The sequence below is a fragment of the Orycteropus afer genome, unplaced genomic scaffold (genome assembly GCF_000298275.1).
Source record: "Orycteropus afer afer isolate SDZICR_OR568_19922 unplaced genomic scaffold, OryAfe1.0 scaffold00205, whole genome shotgun sequence".
Classification (NCBI taxonomy): Eukaryota; Metazoa; Chordata; class Mammalia; order Tubulidentata; family Orycteropodidae; genus Orycteropus; species Orycteropus afer.
Window position 1 is genome coordinate 2,434,517 of NW_006921792.1, and position 5,732 is coordinate 2,440,248.

The window sequence follows — 5,732 nt, forward strand, 5'->3', positions numbered from 1 at the left end:
GTAAAGGTCATAGGTTTGATTTAAAGATTTAATGGTGAAGACGACCATGTTGATATTTATCCTCTCTCCTTCAAACATCCCTTCAATCAAAAGTTCCAAGAATTTTCATTATTTTCTAGGTAATGATGTTTAGGTGATAAGCAATGACAAACTCCCACATTTGTGTATTTTGATTTTTTCTGAAAATTGTACTAGTCAACAGTGCAATTTCAAACCAAGCAGACTGATTTATGGACATCTGTTGATGACTATTTTCTGCTTTTGAGAGATTATTTTGGGGATAATCAGACAAATGGCATTAAAGTTGGCTGTACTCTGAATTGCTCCTTTCCTTTCCAAAAAGGTTTTTACATTTTTTTTATTGCAGTAAATATATAACAAAACATTTGCCATTTCAACATTTTTTACCTGTACAATTATGCGACATGTAAAAAATACATGTATTTTTAACTTTTGATAATAGTTTAGGTGAAAGTTTACCTAGCAAATTAGTTTTCAGTTCAGTAATTTATACACATTTTGTTTCATAACATTGGTTGCAATCCCCTCAATGTAACAGCACTGCTTCTTCTTCCTTCCAGGGTTCTACATGTCCATTTATCCTTTTTTCCTGGTCCTTCCTGCCTTCTGAGCTTTGTTTTTCGGGCAAATATTGTCCTTTTTGTCTCATGTGGTTGATTATATTGAGTGGTATATTTCTCCATGGTGTTGTTATTTACTTTATAGGCATATCTGTTATTTGGCTGAAAGTTGATCCTTGGAGGTGTATTCAGTTCCAGGATTGAAGAATATCTAAGGACCACAGTCTCGAGGGTTCCACCGGTGTCTATCTGACCAGTAAGTCTGGTCTTTTTTATGATTTTGCATTTTGTTCTACATTTTTTTTTTCTCCCTTTCTGTCCAGGACCTTCTATTGTGATCCTAATCAGAGTGGTCAGTAGTGGTAGCTGAGTACCATCTAGTTCTAGTCTTGGGGTAGTGGGAGCTGTGGTTCGTGTAGTCCATTAGTCTTTTGGACTAACTGCTTCCTTGAGTCTTTTGATTTTTTCACTCTTCTTTGCTCTGGATGAGGGGAGACCAATAGTTGCATCTTAGAGGGCCACTTGCAAACTTGAGACCCCAGTTACTACTCATCAAAGTAAGATGTAGAACATTGTCTTTGTGGACTGTGCTATATGAATTGACCTAAAAAAAAAAAAAAAACAAAAAACAAATTCACTGCTGTCAAGTCAGATCTGACTCATTGTGACCAACTGAGCTAGATGTCCCCTAAGATTGTGGTCCTAAGTTCCTAAGCCCAGTCATTCATTCCCTCAAGGTGTTTGGCTATGGTTAAGATGTTTTCAGAACTTTGCCTCCTATATGCTCTACAATATCCTCAGATATATTTTCAGCACATACAAATATATTTGCAGAAATATCTTCCGCCAAACTTATATAAAATCGTGGGTATACTTTCGTTCACTTTCCCACATTTGTTCAGTTTGCATGTCTGCCTATCTATCTACTTGTAGATGTTATTACTGCTATTGCAGGATTGCATATGTATTCACCTTTGTTGTCCTTTACTCTTGCGCACTCCCCACTGACTTCCTTTGCCAGTGGTCATGTGGCGCTGCCCTCTCCCTTATTGCATATTGCCTTTCCCTTTACCCAAGGTAATGTGTGTCTACTCTCTAGTTAGTGATTTCTCCTCCCTTCACCCCCCATCTTTGGTAACCATCAAAGAATGTTTTGGTGTATAAATCTTTTCTTGACTTTTTATAATAGTGGTCTCATATAATATTTGTCCTTTTGTGATTGAAATGTCCTCTAGGTTCATCCATGTTATGAGGTGTTTTGAGAATTCTTCATTATTCTTTGACATTGTGTATTGTCCCACTGTGTACCATACCATTGTTTGTTTGTCTGGTCATCTGATGATGGGTACTTAAGTTTTTTCCATCTTTTTGGTATTGAGGACCTCAATTACTTTCAACATGTTCTGCAACCATCACCACTAACTGTTTCCAAAATTTTCCATCACCATTAACAGAAGCTTAGTGCTCCCTAAGAAATGACTCCCCTTTCCCTTTTCTTCTCACCCACTCCTGGTAACCATTAATAAATATTGGTCTTTATGCAATTGTCTAATCTAGATATTTCACTTAAATAGGGCCATAAATTATTTGTCCCTTTGTGAAATTAATTTCTTTTACTCAGCATGTTTTCAAGGTTCATTCATGTTATGCAGCAGGGCTTCCTTTCTCTTTATGTCAGAGTAATATTCCACTGTAAATATATATCACATTTTGTTTATTCATTCATCTGTTGATAGATTTAGATTGTTTATACAGTACTACAATGAATACTACGGTACAAGTATCTGTGTTCCTGCTTTCAATTCTTTTGGGTGTATAACTCTGCATGGAATTACTAGATAACATGATAATTCAATTCTTTTTGAGGAACTGTCAAACCGTTTTAATGACTGTACTATTTTACAGTACCACCAGTGATAGATGAGGGTTCCAATTTCTCTACTTCATTGCTAACACCTGTTGTTTTTAATTGTTTGTTTGTTTTGTTTTTCACAGCCATCTTAGTGGGGCCAAAATGGTATCTCACTGTGATTTTGATTTGCATTTCCCTAATAACTAATGATGCTGAACATCTTTTTATGTGCTTGTTGACCATTTGTATTTCTTCTTTGGTTAAAAGTCCTTTGCCCATGTTTTTGATTGTGGTTTTTGTCTTTTTGTTGTGAAATTGTAGGTGCTCTTTACATCTTCTGGATGTTAAACTGACATAGATACTTTCTCCCCATCTGTAGGTTGTCTCTTCACTTTGCTGATAAAGTCTTTTAATAAAAAAAACTTTTTAAGTTTGATGAAGTCCAATTTGCCTAGTTTGTCTTTTGCTACTTATGCTTTTGATGTCATATCAAAGAAGTCTATCATTATAAACTAAGTCCTGAAGCATTAGTCTATGTTTTCTTCTAGGAATTTTATGGTTTTTGTTCTTACATTTAGTTTCTCAATCTATTTTGAGTTAATTTTACTATATAACATGAAGTGTGTATCCAGCTTTATTTATTTATCTTTGCATGTGTAAATCCAGTTGTCCTAGTTGTTTATTAGACTATTCTTTCCCTATTTAATGGAGTTAGCAACTCCATTAAAGCTAAACTCCATATAGTCAAACACAATTGACTGTAGATGTGCAAGTTTATTTTTAGACTCTTAATTTTCTTTCATTGGTTAATATACCTACCATTATACCAGTACAGAATTGTTTTGATAGCATAGCTTTGTAGTATGTTCTGAGATCAGAAGTGTGAGTGGTTCTTTATTTTTCACTATTGCTTTGGCTATTTGGGGCCTTCTAGTTCAGCCACTTCTCAGAAGGAAGGTTGGGCAATCTACTTCCATAGTGATACCACCTTGGAACCCAAAGAGAGGTCGCTATGAGTTGAATCTTACTTGAAGGCAGTGAGTTTGGTTTTTTCCTATTTTTTTAGTTCCATATAAATGTAAGGACTGGCTTTTCCATTTCTGCAAAGAAGGCTGTTCAAATTTTGATGGGGCTTGCATTGAATCTATGGATTTGGACAGTATTAACATGTAAATTATATTAACTCTTCCAGTCTATGAATATGGAATGTTTTTTCATTGATTTAGGTGTTCTTTAATTTCTTTCAGTAATGTTTTATACCTTTTAGTACAAAAGTCTTTCACATTTCTGGTTAAATTTATTCCTAGATATTTTATTTTTTTTGATGGGGAATTCCTTCCTTAATTTATTTCTCAGAGCACTCATTGCTGATATGTAGAAACCTGACTGATTTTTGTGTGCTGATCTTCTTTTATTGTGCCACTTTGCTGAATTCAATTATTAGCTCAAGTAGCATAGGGCTGCAATGAGTTGGAACTGACTTGACAACAATGGGTAATGGGGTGGTAGCTTTCTTGTGTATTCTTTGGAGTTTTCTCTGTATAAGATCATGTTGTGGATGAAGTAAATAGTTTTACTTCTTTATTCACAATTTGGATACATTTTATTTCTTTTTCTTGCCTAATTTCTCTGGCTAAACCTTCCAGTACAATATTAATTAGCAGTGGTGAGAGTAGACATCCTTGTCTTGTTCCTGATATTAAGGGGAAAGCTCTTTGTTTTCCTCCATTGAATATGGTGTTAGCTGTTAAATTTTCATAAATGCCCTTCATCATGTTGAGGAATTTCTCTTCTATCCTAGCCTGTTGAATGTTTTTATCAGGAAAAAATACTGGTTGCTTTCAAATGTCTTCTCTGAGTCAGTTGAGATGATCAGGTGGCTGTTTTCCTGTGTTCTATTATGTTGTGTGTTACATTGATAGATTTTTTTAAAATATTGACCCACCCTTGCATTCCTGGGATAATTCACATTTGACCATAGAGTATAATCCTGCTAATATGTTATTGGATTCAGATTGCTAGTATTTTAGTGAGATGTTTGCATCTATATTTATAAGGGATATTGGTCTGCAGTTTTCTTTTCTTGTGATGTCTTTGTCTAGCTTTGGTATCAGAGTAATGATTAGAGTAATCATAGAATGATTTAGAGAATATTTCCTCCGCTTCGACTTTCTGGAAAAGTTTAAGAAGGATGGGATAATTTCTATAAATGTTTGGTTGAATTCTATAATGAAGCCCTTTTGTCTGGGTCTATTTTTTGGGGGGCGGGCAGCTTTGATTACTGATTTAATCTTGTCACTTGTTAGTGGGTTGAGACTCTATTTCTCCTTGAGTCAATGTAAGAGGTTTATATATGTTTCTAGGAATGTGTCCATTTCATCTAGGTTATCTAATTTGTTGAGGCACAGTTGTTCATAGTATTGTCTTATGGTCGTTTAGCTCTATAGGGTTGGTGGTAATGTCCCTACGTTCATTTCTGATTTTAAATATTTACATCTTCTCTTTTTTTCTTTGTCAGTCTATCTAAAGCTTTGTCAATTTTATGATTATTATTTTTTAAACCCATTGTGGTTTCATTGATTCTCTTCATTGTTCTTTTATTCTCTGTTTCATTTATCTCTGGTCTGATCTTTTTTATTTCCTTCCTTCTGGTATATTTGGCATTGGTTTGCTTTTTTTTTTTTTTTTTTGTATCCTTCAAGTTGTAAAGTTAGGTTGCTGAGATCTTTCTTGTTTCATGTAGACACTTACTGCTCTATATTTCTCTTTGTGCACTGCCTTCACTATGTACCATAAGTTTTGCAATATTGTGCTTTCATTTTCATTCAACACTACATATTTTGTGATTTACCTCTTGACTTCTTCCTTGATCCATTGACTGTTTAATAGTTATTTAATATCCACATATTTGTGTAGTTTCCAGCTTCCCTTCTGTATTAATTTCTAACTCACTCTGTTATGGTCAGAGATGCTTTGTATGTTTCCAATCTTTTTATATTTACTGAGACTTGTGTTATGACCTATCACATGGTGTATCCTGGAGAATAATCCATGTGCATGAGAGAAGAATGTATATGGTGCTGATTTTGGGTGGAGTATTCTCTATATATCTGTTAGGTCTAATTGGTGTATAGTGTTCTTGGGACTAAGATGTGTCTTTTGTAGACAGCATATAGTTAGAATACATTTTTTAGTCCACTCTACCTCTCTCTAGGAGCTCTGGTAGCATAGTGCCTAAGGCACTTGACTGCTAACCAGAAGGCTGGCAGTTCAAACCCACCAGCCACTCCTTGGAAGGA

General features: G+C 34.8%; 1 protein-coding gene across 1 annotated transcript in view; it reads right to left on the reverse strand.

Annotated features, from left to right (window-relative positions):
* Positions 1-5,732, reverse strand: part of EQTN (equatorin) — a 27,652-nt gene that overhangs the window by 2,722 nt on the left and 19,198 nt on the right. The gene's annotated exons all lie outside the window — the stretch shown is intronic.